Source organism: Phasianus colchicus, chromosome Z, assembly GCF_987193195.1.
Source record: "Phasianus colchicus chromosome Z, bPhaCol1.hap1.1, whole genome shotgun sequence".
Lineage (NCBI taxonomy): Eukaryota > Metazoa > Chordata > Aves > Galliformes > Phasianidae > Phasianus > Phasianus colchicus.
Window position 1 is genome coordinate 53774794 of NC_143476.1, and position 19944 is coordinate 53794737.

Genomic DNA, 19944 nt, shown 5'->3' on the forward strand with positions numbered 1-19944 from the left:
CTTCCCCAGTTATCAAAATTTAATCATGCCTTCAAAAATGTTGAAAAGTGGTCATTAGAGGCAAAAGGCCACAGGATACAATATTCATTTTTCTCTATCTTCCAGTCATCCAGCTGGCATCTATAATGGATATCCTGGGGGCTGTGAGAACACGTTGATTTATGCAACCTTGCTTTTGCTCTCACTGTGGTGCACCAGCCTGCTTTAAAGAACAGGTTTTAACAAGGTCTGAGGTGGGAGGACATTAATCATGGTAGCATTGTATGTGAAAAAGGGTTCTGTGTAGTCAGAAGAACCCCCTACAGCAGGGCAGTTAGATTTTTTTACCACCTTCTCAGGGATAAAGGAGAGTTTGACAATTGATTAGACCTTTCTGTAACCTTGCAGTCCTGTGAAATGATGAGAGAGAAAGGGAGGGGAAAGAATGGTAAGAGGGGGAGGGAAAGTGAGACAGAGAATGATTCTCATACTGACTGTCTTAAATGTGCAATAACTTTATGATTCTTGACTGAAACTGGCTATCAAAATCAGACCCAACTCAATACAGTCTAAAAAAGAAGATCATTCCTGGAATAAGAGTCCTTTCAGCTGTTCATGTCAGAGGCAATCACGGGCACCAGCAGCCTGCAGTGACTCCCCTGAATACTCTGCTTTGCACAGTGAAACCCTGATAAAAATGGCATTGGATAACATCACTCCCAGCTGTAACATTCCAAAGTAGGTTTCAGCAAAATCAACAGTGATGAATTGAAATTTGTTGACAATAGACTGGGCTGGGGGTGATTATTATTCTTCTTTTTCTTCCTTGAAACCAGAGGAATGATTTCCAAACCTGGGTGCATGCAACTAAGTGCATACATTTGCATGCAATGAGTCAGTGCAGAATGTGAAGGCAAAATCTGAGTGTGCAAATCAAATACTTTCCTTTGCCCATGGAGGGCTCCCTGGTGAGCGATGCATATGCAAAGAAGTGTTGATAACTGGGCTTGCCTCATTTTTTATTATACTCTGAAGTTGGTGGTTTTGCCCTTGTCCAGTATACAAAGAGTCACATAGAGTGGTCAGAACCAGGCACAGTGACACTAAGCACTGCACTGTGCTTCCCCCATACATCTCTTGTAATGTGACTTAACCCTGAATTGTGATCTCTCTACTATTTCAGCTCTGAGCTTTTCTCTCCAGCATATGCAATAATTGCCATTTTGCATTCTCCTGTCCTGGGATCTCTCAAGCGGAAGAAGTCTCCTGAGCTCTTGCCCTCTCTCCTCACTGATACTTGAGACCCTCGGGGTAAACGTTCAGCACAGTATGCCGGCATTGAGCTGAACAACTCATTACTGATATGAGGAGGAGAATGCAACTAAATCCTTATATGATGCTAGAAACTTAACCCTGGTTGTCATAAGAGACTGCTCTTCTTCACAGACAGAACCAAAATGAGCTGAAGAGAACGTTAAAACAAGATAAAAATCAAAAACAGCCTCCGATTCCGCCTCTTTGCATGGGTGCACTGAAATCCCTTGCCCGGCCAAGGCCAGCCTGTCTGACTAGCTCGGTTTACTCTTCCTAATACAGGTCACTGCCAGCTGCACGAGAAGGTGCAGGCAGCCTGTCAAGGGTGATCTTTACTGATGTCTGATTCTGGTTAAGATATTACAGCTCAGTAAAGGAAATCACACTAGATATTTAAAAGTTTTGGAGACACAAGATCCAGGGCCACTTCCTATCCTTTTCTTTTTCTTTTTCTTTTTTTTTTTTTTTTGACTGTACCAACACTCTCCCCAGCTTTTCCAGGAGAAGAGTCTTCTGGGTTATGACTCAGTCCATGATTCTTTTGTGCTTCTAGTCAAAAATATATTCTGCAAGTGGGACGTATGAGAGACGTTTGTCAGAAGAGAGGCAAATAAAATGAATAAAGATGAATCCTGAATGTAGGGGGAAAAAAAAAAAAAAAAAAAGAGGTACAAGTGACTTTACCTCAGTGAAAAACTTATGGATGTTTCTTTGACTCATTCCATATTATCCAAAGAATATTCATGAGGGAAAATACCATCTATTCTCCTGGACCACGTCAGAGCTGCCAATTGTATGAATGAAAGAAAGCAAAGGATCTTGGGGAAGATTAACTATGCCTGATAGCCTGTTAGTTGCAAGTGCTTTGGACAGCAGGTATTTTGCATCAACATCTTCCCATACTGTGTGTCAACCACATAGAAATAGAGGCATTACACGTGTTCTCTGTTTGGTGGAAGTGAGTGGAAGTACAGTGCTAAATTATGGTTTTGCTCCAATTGCTCTGTCTTCCTGGCACTGTGGGCAAGCATGAAAGCTATAATTTTCATTAAAAGACTCATCCAGATATTTGGCAGCAATTATATTATTCCTAGAACCACTCAGTCACAAACAGACAATTAACTCATAAAGCAGTGCTCATATTATATTTATTTTCATTTTTATTACAGACCAGTTGTACCCAGAGAGAAGAAGCTGCAGAGATGTTTAAAGGAAAAAAAAAAAGAAAAAAAAAAAAAACCCACCCCAAGGCAACCAAGGTAGTACAGAATATGGAGTTTAGCAGTCCAATTTCTCTTTTTTTTTGTTTCAGTAATGTAGCAGGATAGAATCAAGTTATAATTTATAGACAAAAATAAAATATAAAAATTACATGGATAAGATGAAGGAAGAGTAAATCAAGCCTGGTAGTGAAAAATTCCATCAGATATATCAAATGATGAAATTATAGAAATTAATCGTATGCATCTCTTTTCCTGTGTGCATACATATATGCTTGTATATATGTTTATGTATGCATAATTGTGTACTTATATAACACTGGAACAGAAAAGTGTCAACGAAATGTAAATGAAATTATGATGTATATAAATCACTACCATACAGTCATCTACTCAGTCACTATTTTTCCTGCTTAAGGATCCAACTGACATAAAGCAAGTACTTTAAGAGACTCCATTTTTCAAGTGGGAGATTCTTAGTAATGGACTATTAGTCAGATCCAATAAATAACAATAATAGTCATTTGCACACTGTGGCAATTCAATAGACAGCAGGAAAAAAAAAAGGGGGAAGGGGAAAAACCACTAAAACATCATACTTTCCAGAAGACTTCAATCAAAGCTAAATTCAATTCATCACAAGTTGTGTAAACCTGAGCCACTACACTTCACCAGAATTTCACTTCCACACCTTTGGAATTTCACTCTGAAACAATATCCAAGCAAATCCATAACACAGTTTAACAGAAAATGCTGTTTTTTTTCAACCAAGAAACTGTTGGAAACAAGTCCTGGCACTAATTTTGTAGAATTTGGGGCTGGATTTCTATCTTAACATTTCATTCTGAACATTATGAAATTATTGTATATTATAGCAGAGATCAAACCTGATATCTATAAAAAGATAATTTGTCAATGTAGTTCAAAATGAAAGAGTTTAAAAGGAAATTGCCATTTTTTCAAACATAGCAGTAACTAAAAGGAAACTGAAGATTTAAAATCTTGGATATTGTATATTACACACACAACACAAAATATTTTAAAGAAAAGAAGTGTTTGTGAATACGAATTTTGAGGTGATTCCTTGCATATGGACTGTAAAATGGAAATAATGACATACATTCATTACAATCATTTTGAATCGGTGTCTTCATTTTACTTTTTTCCCCTGCACAAAGTAGCTGTAGTACAGTCGTAGAATCATAGAATCTCTTCCATAGTGTTGGAAGAGACCTGAAGAATCACCAGGTTGCAACCTCACTGCCCCAGGCATGGTTGCCAGCCGCTAGATCAAGTGCTAGATCAGACTGCCCAGGGCCTCATCCAACACAATGTTAGAAGCCACTGCCAAATCCCAGGAAATAACTGGATAACATGAATATTACTCGCCACAACAAAATATACACTTTTAAGATATATAGATAAAATAAGCCACACATTCTATAGTAACCCACACACAGCAAAATTATGACCCCACTATATTTATACACACGGGTGCAGTTTTCATATACTATTATAGTCTCATATTATATATCTTTAAATCATGCTGCGAAAGTTTCTGCCTTCCCCTAATGCAGGCTCTAATTTAGGATGAACAACTACTCTCATAAAGAAAAACTGCTGCTGCTGCTGTTTATTAGGCTGCAGAAAGGTCTCACTGACTAATGTCCCAGGATTAAATGAATGTGGAATAATAAGAGCTGATTTATTTGCGCTCTGGTAGGATAAAGCTGCCACTGATTTTACAAGAAACTATTCATCTGAGGGCTACTATAGCTAGTAAATTGTGACTGTTGCTGAAATTAGTCTCCAGGCCTTCGTGCAATCTACAGAGTGAAGTAGCAATGTGGTAATAAAGCTATTGTGAGTACTTGGTGTATTTAAAAGGTCCCACTTTTATCCATGTCTTAAGGGATTCTAAAAGTCAGTTTTAAAAGATTCCCACTAGAAATTCTACCAGACTTTGCTTACAATTTACATTTCTACCCTGGGAATGTATGAAAATTAAAAACGTATATGTGGTGACAAAACAGAAGAAATCTCATGTATGGGGATTATTGGTTCTCTGGCTTTTCTTTCCCTTTACACGCCCATAGTATTGTTTCCATTTCAGCAGTACAGTGGGCACAGACAGTCCATCCCAGAAATTTTAATGACAAGAATAGTAAAGTGAATCCCCAGCAAGACAAATAATAAAAAGAAACATCTAAGATCTCCTTAAAATTTTCCAACATTTGTGCTTTTATAAAAGTAAGGAAAAAAGGAATCAAGTTATTTTAAAAGATAAAAAGTGAAACTGGTTGAAGAGAAAGGTCCTTAAACTAATATACTGATCCCTATTGCTAAACAAACCAACCTGTATTAATAAGAGCCTTTAAATCACAGAATCAAAGAATCACGGAATCATGAATTTTTTTTTTTTTTAAAGAGAAGAAATAATAGAAATACATTGTTTTCCTGGATACAAACCAAAAAAGAAAGAGTATTTATATGTGCCTGGGAAAACTATATTGTGATCCAATAAAAGACTGCATACTATTATGTCAGACACTTGCTAAGATATGAAGGAACTGTTGAATTCTATGGGCAAGTGACCACATTCAAAATAAATAAATAAATAAATAAATAAATAAAACATTTTCATTAAATTTGGAAATATCCTAAAGGCAAGCATGTGCGGAACATGTATTGAAGGTGACTTACTGAAATGTCCACTTCTTGAGAGAAAGTAAAACTTTCAGGATGGAATGTGTTGTATAATCTATTCCATGAAAGTTCCCTAAGCAATATAACTTGCAAACTTAGAAATTAGCAAACACCAGTGCAGCCTGGTATGCTGACTCTAGGAAGAGAAATATGAAGTGTGGAGTGAGATAGACTTCCCATGGCCAAATTCCAGGATTGTTCTGCAGGGATGGGGACTTGATGATAATATTGAAACTGATAAATTACATTGTTTTCCTGAACCACCCCTGAGCCAGCAGATTTCCACCTTTATTTCAAAAGAGTAAACTTAGCAAGAAAAATGTATGCTTGTCTAAAGTTATTCAAGTTCCTCCTGTAAGTAAGAAATATTATAAAACGGCCTAAGAGAGAAGGAATTTGAGGGGCAGAAGGATATCATCACAGACAAGTGGGAACCAGTGAGTCACCTGAGCTTTTTTCCCCCGTTCTTATAGGGATGCCTATTGGGTAAGATTCACACACTCAGTAATATCAAGTGCTTCCCTCTGGAAGCACAGAAATCTCTTTAGAGTTATTCCATAATTTAATGTGAGTGTAGTCAGCCATATTATTCATACTCTTAGTCAACATACCATGTTTTGCAAACAGTGCATTTATCACTGGCAATCCAAAAGAATCTGTATTCTGCTGTTTTAATACATGTCGTTATTCACTAATCTAGGCAAGAGAGTTCTCATTAAGTACAGCCAGACTCCTGAAGGGTCATCATGAGAGTTGGTTCAAACATGACTAGATAAATCAGGCAGTGCCCTGTTTGTGAATCCGTAACTGTGATTGTTCATATATTGAACATGAACAGACTTACAGCACTGAGTTGGACATCACTCAGTATTTAAAAGCTCAGCCACCCGCAGCCCCTGTGATAACTGAGTACAAGCTGGAATTCAAGAGAGGTTTTTTTCTACCAAACTTCTCTGCTCTTCTCACACAACAACATGCAAATTTTAATATTAGCTATACCTTTGTCTGGCAAGAATATTTCTTCCATGCTAAAGATTGTGCTATATTTCTAGAATTAAGTTCTATTTTCCATCCTGTACCTATTCTCTGAATAAACACAGAGAACATCAGCTTGTGACAGTTCTTTGTTGCTAAATCCACTTCAACTAGAATAAATTGACACACATGTTCTACATAAATTAGAGTGCATTAGAGTGTAGCAGCCCCTATTTCCTTCATGAGAAGACTCTTTTGGTAATACTGCTACAGTGCTTTTGGCACACATCACTGGAAACTCTTGACATTAACACTCAAAACTGATTCTGAAATAAAAATATAGCAGTTAAGAAGAGCCTCCCCACACACAAACAACCTAAGGCATGAATACAATCCTAAAATTTTACATATGAGAGATGACACCTCCAGTGAAGAATTCTGGCAGTTCATTTTACTATTTTTACTATTTTCATTGTTTTCTTTTAAAGAGAGAAGGATGCATTTAGGCTTGCCTTGAAAATTCAGTCTTGAATTTTCACAGGTGGTCAGTGAATCAATGTCTGGATGAAGATCAGTGATGAGAGGTGTCAACCAGGAGTCAGTGACATTGACAGTGGGGCCAAGTGCACTCTCAGCAAGTTTGTGGATGACAACAAGCTGTGGGGTGCAGTTGACACATATGAGAGACTGGATGCCATCCAGAAGGACATAGACAGGCTTGAGAAATACAAATGCAAGGTCTTGAACCTGGGTTGAGACAACATCCAATATCCATACAGGCTGGAGGATGAAAGGATAGAGAACAGCCCTGTTGAAAAAGACCTGTGTGTACTGGTAGACAGGAAGCTAGACATGAGCAAGCAGTGTGCCCTTACAGCCCAGAAGGCCAATCATATCCTGGGCTGCATCGAAAGAAGCGTGGCCAGCAAGTTAAGGGAGGTGATCCTGCCCCTCTATTCTGCGCTGGTGAGGCTTTGCCTGGAGTACTGCATCCAGATGTGAAGTCTTCAGTACAAATGAGACATAGATCTGTTGGAGCACATCCAGAGGAGGGACACAAAAATGATCAAAGGATGGAATGCCTCTCCTACAAGGACAGGTTGAAAGAGCTGGGGCTGTGCAGCCCAGAGAAGAAAGGTCTGCACGGTGACCTGATAGTGGACTTTCAGTATCTATAGGGGAGCTACAGGAAAGAAGGGGACAGACTCTTTAGCAGGGTTTGTGGTGATAGAAAAAGGGAAATGATTTCAAGCTTAAGGCAGGTAGATTTAGGCTGAATTTAAGGAAAAAGTCTTTTTTCAGTGAGAGTAGTGAGGAGCAGGGTACCCGGAGATGTGACTGATATCCCATCCCTGCAGACTTTCAAGGTGAGGCTGAATCAGGCCCTAGGCAACCTGATCTGTCTGAGGATATTCCTGTTCATTGCCAGTGACTTGGACTAGATGGCCTGTAGGGGGTCCTTCCAACTGTTAGGATTCTATCATTCTATGAATAAATACAACAAGCGCTCTAAGAAGCACACAGGGTAAACATCAAAGTGTCCCAGTATAGGGAAAAAAAGTTTGCACACTAACTTCGTTTAACTCAAGGTGAAATAAGTCCTGAGTGATACAGAAATATCTTCTTCTATATCAGAGTTATTAAAGCTGGATAAATTTTTTCTACATGTTTTCCTATCTTCCTCTGCTACAGTTGTCAACCTGACAACTCTTTCCTAGTTTCTTTTAACTTCCTAGTGCCAGAGTGGTCTTCGCTGTAGTGCACATCAAAATATTATTGCCATTTCAATGGGGATTTCAATGCACATATTACATCAAAAAAGCATGATGACTGCTGTTTAGAAACCAAAATGTATGAAGTTAGCTCACCTATTATGGTTTTAAGTATACTAGCATGTTGTTTGTCTGTTTGTTTGTGCTTGCCTTTAAACATATTCTTCAACTGAAAATTCTTCAATCTTTATGGATGAACTTCTTCCAGAGAAACTGAGTGATTTTGAATCAGTGCCCAGATACACCAGCCAAAAATGCATTACAAAAAAAAAAAAAAAAAAAAAAAAAAGGCATATTTATTTTGTTTTCAAAAGGCAGCAAACGGTAAAAAGTATGAATGTTTCTTTACTGGATTTTCACAACAAATTGTCATCACAGTAAAGACATTTATTTTCTCCGTTATTCATAAGTTGCAACACTGTTCAGTGATCATCCTTGTCAGCACAATGAAATTACTACTTAGATTATGCTCTTTTATTAAAACTGAAAGGGTATGTTCATTTCTTAAAGCTCATTTGTAACTCTAGCTGTTACTAAAGTAGCAGTAAAAATCAACACTAATGCATGTTTTGTTGTTTTATCAATCACGGTCATATTTGGTCCAAACATATTTGAGTCATGTCTCATTTTAGGATCAGCTAAGCCTAGATCTGAGAAAATCTGTCTTCATGTATGGATTGATGTCTTTAACTAAAAAGTTCTGTTTCTTGAATCACCAATAATTTCAGCAAGCAAAACTTACTTTTTCTAAATTTTTTCAACCAGCATAGAGTCTAAAAACATCCATTCAGTTTTTCTTAAACAAACCTCTCTCAATTGGATTTCTAGCTGCTATTAGTTCTTAATTTTCTGTTCTCTCTTTCTATTTTCCTGTAATGTTTCTTTGCTCTCCTTCTCATTTTTTCCTATTCTTCCTTACAAATATTATTTGGCTACTCAATAAAAATAAACATGGTGAACAGTGAAAAAATTCATAAATACAATTCAAACGAACAACTATGGACTATGGAACTATGAGAATGGTGACAGATGTCAGTGTTGTGATTGTAAGCTACTTTCATTTCCCTAAGAGTTTTGACACTTTATATATTTGCATTTATACTGTCTTATGTTTATAATCCTATTAAAATGTCAGGACAGTTTGTTGTGCTTATTATGCAAGACTCAACTTCAAAAATGAGGATTATTATAATTAACCTGATTTTATTTCTTGTAAAGTACTGAAGAAACTCTAAGGAATTTCAGCTACAGCTGTGACGTAAGAAGGCAATTCAAGCTGCAGCTGTGATGTAGCAGGGTGTCAGAATTGTGCTTGCACACACTCTCTCATCAGTAATGTAGCAGGATGTCAGAATTGTGCTTGCACACTCTCTCATCAGATTCTCCAGGAATACCACAAACAGGTTCTGCATAGGCCTGAGAGGCTGACCTGAGGTGTCATGATTGATTTCACATTTAATCACTTCTGTCACAAAACTTTTGACTAGCTGCTGCAGGACTTTCTAGGAGAATTTTTGAAAGTCCAGAGGATGCCCCAGTGCAGGTCATGCTGTGCAAAGACCAGCTATGATGAGAGCTATTTTTTTGTTTACAGTATTGATTAATATATTGAGTAGAAACTTTGGCAAACCTAGAGGTGATTCCAGGCAATCCCAAATCTGGCCAAATTACATATAAATTAGGCTCTAGTAAACTGCAGGAACTAGTACTGCAGATGCAGGAGTAGCCATAGAGAACAGCTTTCTGTACCTCCTAGGTCTGTATGCTAGTAATGCAATCGGCTGAAGAGAATCAATATCAACAGGTGGATCATGAACATGTGGGAGTGCATACAGCACCTCTGACAAGGTGAGTTATAAGTATTCACTAAAACAACATTTCAGTGATTCTAAACTGTTCTCTGGAAACATTTGACCAAAATTTTAGATAAATCTATCTATTAGTTTATGAGCTCTGTTTTGCAATTATGTATTTTTGTTTTGATTTTGTTTGCTAAATTAATGGCAAAATTCCAGACAGTAATTTTTGAAGAAGACATCTGCAACACATTTGTAATACAAATCTGAATACTTTCTTCTTTATTTTAAAAAGCTGCCATTGTCAGCGATACTTTGTTAATTGTCTGCTGTTTCAGTCAGTATGATAATATCAATGGATGCAATCTGGGACAAAAATTCAGTGTAACAAGGAAGAAAATAACAAGAAGACACTGTATTTTGTAGGTATACCACAGACCAAAGAAAACTCAAATTCTTACAGCTCTGACCAAGGTCAGAGATGAAGATGGAAAAAAGACAAAAAGTAGCAATATGGGCAATGTGAAACTACAGTATGATTAAAATCTCATCTTACATCAAGGAAATTGCTTGAACACAAATAGAACATCTAGCTAACTTTTTATTCTGTAAACCTTTCTGATGTTCTAGGAATGTTTGATGAATTTTCTTCCCCTGTACAATAGTCTTTTGTACTTTTTATTATTAGTGTGGACCTGCAGCCTCACAGCATTAAACATTAATCCTCTGCATAATGAAACTATGAGAATGGATTTCTATGAAATTTCACACATTTTTTAGTCTGTTGAGGAAGATGCTCATTTTCATGTGTGGTATTTCAGAGTTTTCTGATTAAAAAAGAAAAGACATCTCTAGATTCTTGATTGGTTGGAAGTTGAGAAGTATTAGTTTTGTTCTTATTAGTGTTGATGTTTCAATTTGATACTTAATAAAAAAGAAAACACTCAGAAATACTCAGTGGGAAATATTTGGGTTCATCTGAAGCATATATTATGTAGCACAGTTATGCATAACTCACACTAGGCATGGAAATACCATATGCTCATCACTATCTTGGTATGCCAGGCGATAATTCACAAGAAGTACATCATAGTTTATACTCGCTTTGTATCACACCTTCTGGCAATTCTTGGCACTTTTACAAATTCAGCTAGTTTAGATATTAGAACTAACTAGATCCATATGACTAGAGTTTCCTGGTTTAAAAAGGCTGTTTCTTTTTCTCCAGATTTTAAGTTTTAGAGTGCATTTGCAAAGTAGATCAGGCAGAATGCACTACAAACAATAGTGTTTTCCTGGGAATAAACATTAGATAAGAAAACAGGTGAAACAGTGGAATAGGTGAAACCGCATTAGGGCAAAATGGAGACAGGAGAACAAAAACTCCTTTTGCAGACTGTACTCATTAGTGGAGAGGCCATCATGAATCTGCAGTCAAATGAAGACAGGGTGGTACTCTTGGTTTGTCTTCTAAATGGCGTCACTATCTTGATAAACAGTTAAAGTCATTTCTGTCAGCAGGACTTTTTTCTTAGTTGAACATCTTTCACGAGTCAAAGAACCATTGCAGAAAAGGAAAAGAAACTGCATGTTTATTTATAATAGAGTACCTGGGCAATTACCAGCACTTCCAGTAACCTCTCCAGTATGGTTCTGAAGGTAGTCATGACATTTGACATAACTAAGGGAAATGGGGATTAGCATTAGGACACATTTTCTCTAGCTGGGCTTTAAGCACGTATTTAAAAATTTATACATGCGGTGCCTAATAGCAGCACGCTCTTCCAGTCTATATAGGTTGTAAACATAAACAAATATGCAACCTAAACTTTTCCAAAAGAGATTTGGAAATGTTGGTCCTGGTATACCTTCTATGAGGGAGAGAGTTGCTTCCACAAGTTATTTCAAAAGCCCGTAGGATAGAACTTCTCAAAGTAAAACTATTCAAATATCTAAAAAAGATCATATAAGAATGAATGTACAAATGCTGTCATAAACTGAGAAATAAAACAAATATCCATGATGTTATCTTTCTTGCTGTGATGGTAATTCTGTCAGTAGAGGAGAAAATACAGCAAGAAATGCACTTTTTTTTCAGAATTTGGGGGAAACTGCCAATCACAGTTCTATTTCCCACTTCTTATCAATCCTTAAGCAGGGAATTTAAACAAAAATAAAACTTCTGGATTTTCAAAAAAGATCCCTTCTCTTGAACACTAAAAAGCAGTCACAGGTGTTACCTCTGGCAACCACCGTGTCCGAGGCCGCACCGTCAGGGGGCTAACGATCTGCATTCGCTAGGGCCATAGCAACACTGACACCAAATATCAGGGAGAAGCAAATGGCAATTAATTAAGGCATGAGAACCCCTTAAATACACATCCCGTTTCGCCTAAGCCCCTTAAGCATGCATCACATGTTACTCACAGAGTGGGGGAGGTCCTATCGCATCACAACCCGATACCTCATTAACGCCTACGACAACACACAGGTTACTCAGTACACTGTGAGATTAGGTCTAAGAAAACGCGGGCTTTGAATAAGTGCCTGAAAGGCCGTTGCTACCACAGGAAAATTGTGTTCTTTGACCATGGGACAGCTTACTCGGCGTCTGGCCTGATGGCTGCAGATGAGTCTCGTCTCCAAGGGGAAAGCAGATCCTAGCCCAGGAGCTGGAAGGTCTTGTTGAGAGAGCTTTAAAGTAGGTATGAAGGGAGATGGGAATAAAATGACACTCGTCAAGGTGGAGCAAGTAGTTCAGAAATTTCAACTAGAATTGTTGGGGGAAGAAGGTGGAGGTCAATGGGACAAAGAAGGGCTTGGAGATGTGGTCGTTGAAGGATATGGCAGGAATAAGCCTCTGAACTGTCCTGTAGAATTTTCTGGGAACTTCTCAGAAGAGATAATGTTGCTGATTCCCTGTCCAAAATCTTCTCATGTCCCCCTAGGAAGCAGCAGGGGAAAACTTCAGAATTTTTTTGGAGGTTTGAGGGAGGGCCCCTCTAGAAAGGTAGTGTGTCAGAAAACCCAGCTAAAGTGCCTTTACACTAGTGCACGCAGAGGGAGTTGGAAACCATGATGTGCTTGGAAAAGTGGACAAGTATTGAAGGGAGAGGCTTTCTACTGATATAAAATGTCAGCCTGTAGTTTTGCCAGCATGTTGGATATGTTCTATACAATTGCCTTTCTTACAAAAATAAATATAGATAGTTAACCCATACCAACACTGGGGGCACAGGAAGCTCTATTTCAATAAGAAAGTATACAGGCATTTCAGAATTATATAATAGGAGATTTAAAAAAATAAAATAAAATAAAATAAAAAAAAAACAGAGCAGAATCAATTTTTTTCTTAATTTGCTGAATCCCCCAAAAAATTCTTTGCACATCAAGATAGAGAAATTAGAAAACAGAAAATACAAACCTGATGGGTAAAACAGAGAATAAAAACGATGCAATATGGTATGGCATATCTAGAACAATGCATCAAAAAGTACAAATTAAAATTGTTCTCTTGAATACAGTAGAGAAAAACAATATGTTAAGCATATCAGTGGTGTACAGTTCATACTGTTACCAGAAAGGGTAACTCATTTACATGAATGCTGCAAATTACATAAGACAGTACCAATATTCTGCTCATCAATCACTTTAAGTCTATGTCTAATCATCATATTTGAAGAAATAATATATGCCAAGAAAACATTTAGGTTAGGATGGGAATTTTTCTCTAAAGACTAAGGGTAAAACTGTCTAATGAACTTTAAATATTTAGTTCTTTCACACACACGCACACACACGCACACACACAAATAAAGAAGGAAGGAAGGAAGGGAGGAAGGAAGGGAGGAAGGAAGGGAGGAAGGAAGGGAGGAAGGGAGGAAGGGAGGAAGGGAGGAAGGGAGGAAGGGAGGAAGGGAGGAAGGAAGGAGGGAAGGAAGGAAGGAGGAAGGAAGGAAGGAGGGAAGGAGGGAAGGAGGGAAGGAAGGAAGGAAGGAAGGAAGGAAGGAAGGAAGGAAGGAAGGAAGGAAGGAAGGAAGGAAGGAAGGAAGGAAGGAGGGAAGGAAGGAGGGAAGGAGGGAAGGAAGGAAGGAAGGAAGGAAGGAAGGAAGGAAGGAAGGAAGGAAGGAAGGAAGGAAGGAAGGAAGGAAGGAGGGAAGGACGGACTCATAAGACAAGATTTACAACACTACCAGGATGCAAGAAATATCAATAAACTGAGGTCTGCATTCCTCATGCAGTAGCCATAGGATGCTTCCACAACCCAATCTAGAAGCATACTTGCACATCTCACATGGTAAATAATTCCCCTTCACTTCTGGAGGTATTAAAAATCATGTAACAAAGGGTAGTGTAAAGATACTTCCTCTGAAAAAGCGTAGCTTTCTGCACAGCACAGTGAAGGACTATTCAAAGGCATTTCTGGGTATCTCAGAAGCAGGATAGTGTTGTTAATTAGAAGGACAAGTAGATTCAGAAGTAATTAAAGCAGTTCAAATACTGCTGGACTAGTTTGGAGTTCAAAGCTCCTTTACTACGAGCTCTTACAGCACTGTGTAGAAGTACTTTAATTTCTTATTTACTCTTGTAGCTTACTTGAACTTCATACCTGTCTACTGCCATAAATCTCACCTGCAAGTTTTAAAGTCTCATTTATTTTTAAACTATTCCTCCTTCAAAGGAAAGAGTACTGCACTGCTTTTTATTATTTATTTATTATTTGGTGGCATGCAAATAATAGCCACAGCAAAGACCCATTGCTTTACGTTGTTCCAGGTCACTGAGGTATCCCCTTAAAAATGCTGTCACTAAGTAGGGTTTTCCTATTCTGAAAAGGGCTATTAAATGTGGTTAAGTCTGCTTTCAGTAGGTAGATGACCATCTACAGTAGCCAAGAGTCCAGCCTATCACATACATTATTCCACTGGAATTTTGATTTTACCTTAAACTCCCATGAGCTTTATTCTCATGGTCAGTGACTACACAGTAACTGAAGAGGCAAAATGGCCCAGTTTCTGCCATCAGCCTTGTCAGTTACATAGCAAACAGAGCCTATATTTGTATAGCTCTCCTGCTTTAAATGACTTATGTGGCATCTTCTCACACTGAATTAAACAGTACCCTCAAAGACTAATCCTTATTTATGATAAGATCCTTTTCACCTCTGTTCATAAAGTATGTACTCATTTAAACGTCCCTCTACTCCCTGTCAGAGTATATAGGAGACTTAGCACAAATGAAAATCTATTCCTAAATACGCAAAGAGATGAAGCAAGTAGGTAATGTATTGAAATCATTTCTTGAGCACTACAGAGCATATGCACATGTATATCCTCCTCCTTGAGTGTCTATTTCTACACATATGTGAACATTTATTTGAATGCAATTCTTCACAGTGCTTCCTGCACACTTATCATAAAGACTATAATTAATTGCTGTTGGAGCCTACTAACACTATTTGTCCTCATACACTAACACAAATAAGGACAACAGTGGAAAGTCAAAGTCATTAGGTCCAGGGCACCTGGTAGTGTAGTCAAAAAACCACTGCTTTCCCACGTTTACACAGGATGACTGGGGACAAAAGAGAAATACTGAGAACTGTGATTTCTCTTCATGTAAAAATCCTGAGCCTTTGTGACTATGGATGTTACTGTGCAGTATACGCTTCAACAGTCATAGTTCTGACAGTGCATTTAAACTATGAAATGCTGTTGCAGATGATTTGGTATTATTGGAGGAAAATGACCTGTAAAGCTGTTATGAGTAGCTAAGAATTTTGCATTTATTATGGCAACATGAGACATAAAGAAAAGTGGAAAGAAGGAAGTTTAGTTAAGTTGATACAAACTGGTTAACTTTTCATAACACAGCAGAGACTTTATAATCTTCTAAACTAAAGGGAAACAACTCTGTCAAGATAAATACAGAATCTGGAATTTGTAGGATCAGTTGGAAAACATTTTCCACCTGCAAAAATATATATATATGCTTTTACAATTACAAAGTCAGATAACACAAGATATTAGACCTCAGTTCAGTGTTGCCAAGCAAAGAATACACATATGAAGAGAAATATTACAAGTAGAGGTCCCCATTTTCTATAACAGCCCATAACCTGGGCTGTTAATGCAGTAGTTTTCCCAAGGACTATGATAATGACAGAGAGCAGACAATAGATGCAGGACTTTGTTCATTGTACTTGTACAGACTGGGGCCTAACAAGGGGAACACAGCCTTCTTATATAACTTCTGGAGATGGACATTTCTAAGATCAACACTTTCAGATTCTGTATTTGTTCCTGATCTTATGTGTCTGTGCCTGTCTGCTGTTTTTCAAAGGGGATGAATTCCCAGGTAAAGTCAACTCCTGTTGGATTTCATGTAATTCATTTGTGAAATTCATGTATGAAAACTACTTGAATTTTCAATGCTGTATACAAAGGAAGCACTCAGCTTACCCAAGAATAGCTCCCCCTTCAGCTGATGCTGTCAAATTGAACTGACAGTATGTTATGGTGAGCAAAGCCATTCTCAGAGAGCTCCATGATGTCAGTTAAAGGTCCCACAGTTTTTGGTTCAGAACACAGGTACTTCAGCAAAGCAAGGGAATATACAGGTCAAGGAACAAACAATCATGCCAGGCAATTAACTATTTTGATACTGAATGAAAAAAAAGTAGTTAGGATATTAAGAGGCCTTTTTCCAGTTACGGTAGTCAAAAATCAAATTAATCTTTTGCTTTTTATGTTTATTGAGTTTTATACTTTAATCATGTAATTGCAACTGCTACCCTATGCTCAACATCACTCCTGGAGGACAGAAAAGCACAAACAATTTTCAAGAGTTAAATAGATTCATGTTGTTATTTTTATTTTAGTAGCTCTCATGAAGACCACTGCAGCTGAAAGGCTGTCAGTATTTCCATTAAAAAAAAAAAAAAATAGGTTTTCAGCAGTTTATTTCTCAACTGTAAAAATTCAGTCCATCCTGCAACTGGGCAAAAAAATTCTCAGTAAATTGAGATTTTTGGGCGGTGGTGGTGTTTGTGGTTATTTTTGTTCTTATTTATTTCATGCATTTAAAAGGAGTTTGGGTTATTTGAAAGTTAAGTAGATACAACTCTAGAAATAAAGACATAAGCAATTTAAGCTGCATAAAAAGGCTTTCATTTCCAAAGGAATTTTTGCAAACAAGCCATAGTAAACCACAGCACCCGTGCCCTGGAACTTTAAAAGCAAAATAAGACTAATAATTCAATTTTAAACAGTTTTCTATTGGCATCAAACTTCTACAAATACATTTCCACATCAAGGTACATGATAGAACAGTAGGCTAATTACTTGCTCATAAAGTATGGCTAGTTAACTTTTTCAGGTCTTGAATCAAAGCAATGGTTTAGGTCAACTTCCAACTTTTCTTCATCCTATCTTCTGTTTTGCTTAACAATTGTAACAAGCATATCAAGTACAGAAAAGGCAAGTGTCCATTAAATTGGCAATTATGCCCAGAATTTTCAGAAGGATAAACTTATTGCATATTATCTGTAATTACAAGATGTCATGCATGCAACAGTTGCAGGCATATCTCCCAGCTCTGTGTAGTCACTCTGGTTACATTTGATAGAAATTTAACTTTTTCCATTGAACGTGCTTTTCAGAATGTATAGGCAGAGTGACAGAAAAAAAGCAACACAATCCTAAGAGCCTTGTGTTTTATTCAGAGAAGTGTGGGATCCAGAAAAAAATGCTACAAGGCTGAAGTCTGAAACAATGCTTAAAAAAACACTCAGGCAAGAAAGAAAAGCACAATATGATAACAAGTGGCTGAAACTTGTGGAGGGCAGCAGGGTGGTTAAGTGGAAAGAAAAATTTTCTGTGATACAGACTGAACATCATGAGTAGATGTATGAACAACATACTGTTTGGAGGTGACTACTGCAGGCCTTCTGACCAGGAGACTTTCTAATGAAACAGATAAGAGTGCCAACTACTGAAGTAGGAACACTGAGATTTGCAAGCAGTACAAGAGGATGTTAGTGGACAGCATTAAGAAAGCCCAGAAAATTACCTACACAAGACTGATGGATATGCAACACATGTTGTTTCATCTATAGCATAGAGTACTATAAAATAATTCCCCAAATAAGAGACCTGTGTCCTGATAGTCATGTAGTTAATTAAATACCACTAGATTTTGCAAATAAGGGTACCTTTATACACATACACCTACATGCATACACATGCACATAACATCACTTATCCTGTATGTACGTAGTGTGTCTGCCTGAAATGCAGTATTTCAGACAAATGTACTTCACTCTCATTCAAATGAGGTTTATCATTGAAACTGGCATCCAAATATAATGCTCAGCAAACAATAGGGATATTTCAAAGTACACTGAAAAACCTCTCTCTCTTTCTTTTCTCAGTCGAAACACCTTCAGAATAGAAGTCTGAAAAAATGTCTTCAGTTTTTACACATCACATATGGGGAGATATTTAATACAATCAAAGGAATGAAAGAGAAAGTGCTCCTTGAGCTGGTGAGGAGTCTCTACTGGTGAAGAAAGGTTTGCTAGTGATAGTTAATTCTGCTTTCTGCCTTCAGTGTAAGAACGTTCTTAATAGTGCTGAGCTAATATATTTTCATAACTTGGCATTTAATTCACTGCATACCAAGTGTATCTTTGATTTTTTATCAACACTGCTATATATTTTATCTCATGAACTTAGACACTGATTTTACTGCGTTCTTTACATTGAACATTTACATTGAACTGCAAATCAGGATAATTCAACACAGTATCAAAAAATTTCAGTTTTTGATAGTCACACAGTCATGTTCAAAACCCCCAGGAAATTAGCTTGGATATATTTCAAGTCTTAGATACTATAGTCCAATCTGATAATACGTGCAGACAGTAGACATCAGAAAATATGTCCTTGTGTAAACACAATATAGCTGAACCTGTTTGTCAGGATGGAAAGGTGTATGAAAGGACACTGCACTTGGTGCCCCAAAGGGAAAATATGATGTACTATCCAAGGCAGAGTATTAATCATAGCTGATATTTCTGGACAATAAAATAGAGTAATCCCTGTGAACAATCTCTCTTCAAGGATAAAAAGGGAAAATAAGGAACTGACAGTATTATATGAAATAACATAAGGTGGAAGTGTCTCAGAAATCTCATTTGGAAAACAGCTTAATAATTACTACATGGTTTTTGACTGGGGTAATTTTTTCTCCTGTGGCATCAGGGTCATTTTCTTGCTTGCACCACAGACAGCTGGGCTCCCTGTAAAGTTGGCAAACCTGTAGTAAGTGAAAACACTTGTCCATTTAAACTTGCAGAGTTCACAAGGTTAGACCATTTCTTCCACAGAAGAGAAAATGTTAGTACAGTTTCAAAACCCCCAGGAACTAGATGTGCAGACAGTGATATTGGTAGCCACTCCTACAAGACACTTCAGCTGTTAGATGTCTGATATGTACCAGTGTCATGTGATGAAACACAAATTACATGATGAGGCACAGCAAGTTCTGTTAAAGAGACATTTCTCTTCACAATGAGTGTGCTGAACAAACCTGTGGCCACTGTACAACTTCAGGGCAGGAACATTGGGAATAAATGCAGTGGGGGAGTTTACTCAAGTTCTGACTTGTGCAGTGTGGAGAGCACATTAAACCTCCTCTGACCTTTCAGAGAAGCTAAGCTCCTTCAATTATGTACTATACACAGTAAGTATAGCACTTTTTCTAAAAGCAAACAACTATATGTTCAAACAGAACTGAGATGCTTTCTAACACAGTGGATGTGTATAAAGTCTCAACTGAAACCAGCAAAGAAAAAGAAATGGAAAAAATTCATTAAATTACATCTAAAAACACCCTGAAAATTGCTTACTTCTGAAAATCAAAATTAACCACTCAGCAACTATTTGCCATTCTCCTGGAAAGATTACCAGGTTCTTTCACTAGAAACTCCAGGTTTTAACTCACCTGGGACAGATATATGGCCAAAATTCACAAAAGCCAAAGAAATAGTCTTATTCATCATCCTGACAAGAGGGAACCAGGCTAGCCCACATCTTTTCAAATGCTTTATGTCTAATGTATAGTTTCAAGCTCAAGATATAATAGATTATTTCTTTCTTTGGGAAATTGCCAGGCTGAATT

General features: G+C 37.5%; 1 long non-coding RNA gene across 1 annotated transcript; it reads left to right on the plus strand.

Annotated features, from left to right (window-relative positions):
• The first annotated feature begins 9313 nt into the window (after positions 1-9313).
• Positions 9314-18274, plus strand: LOC149912988 (uncharacterized). The gene is made up of 3 exons (XR_016461410.1): positions 9314-9400; positions 9723-9814; positions 18194-18274. It is a non-coding gene; the product is annotated as an uncharacterized LOC149912988 (long non-coding RNA).
• The last annotated feature ends 1670 nt before the right edge of the window (positions 18275-19944 follow it).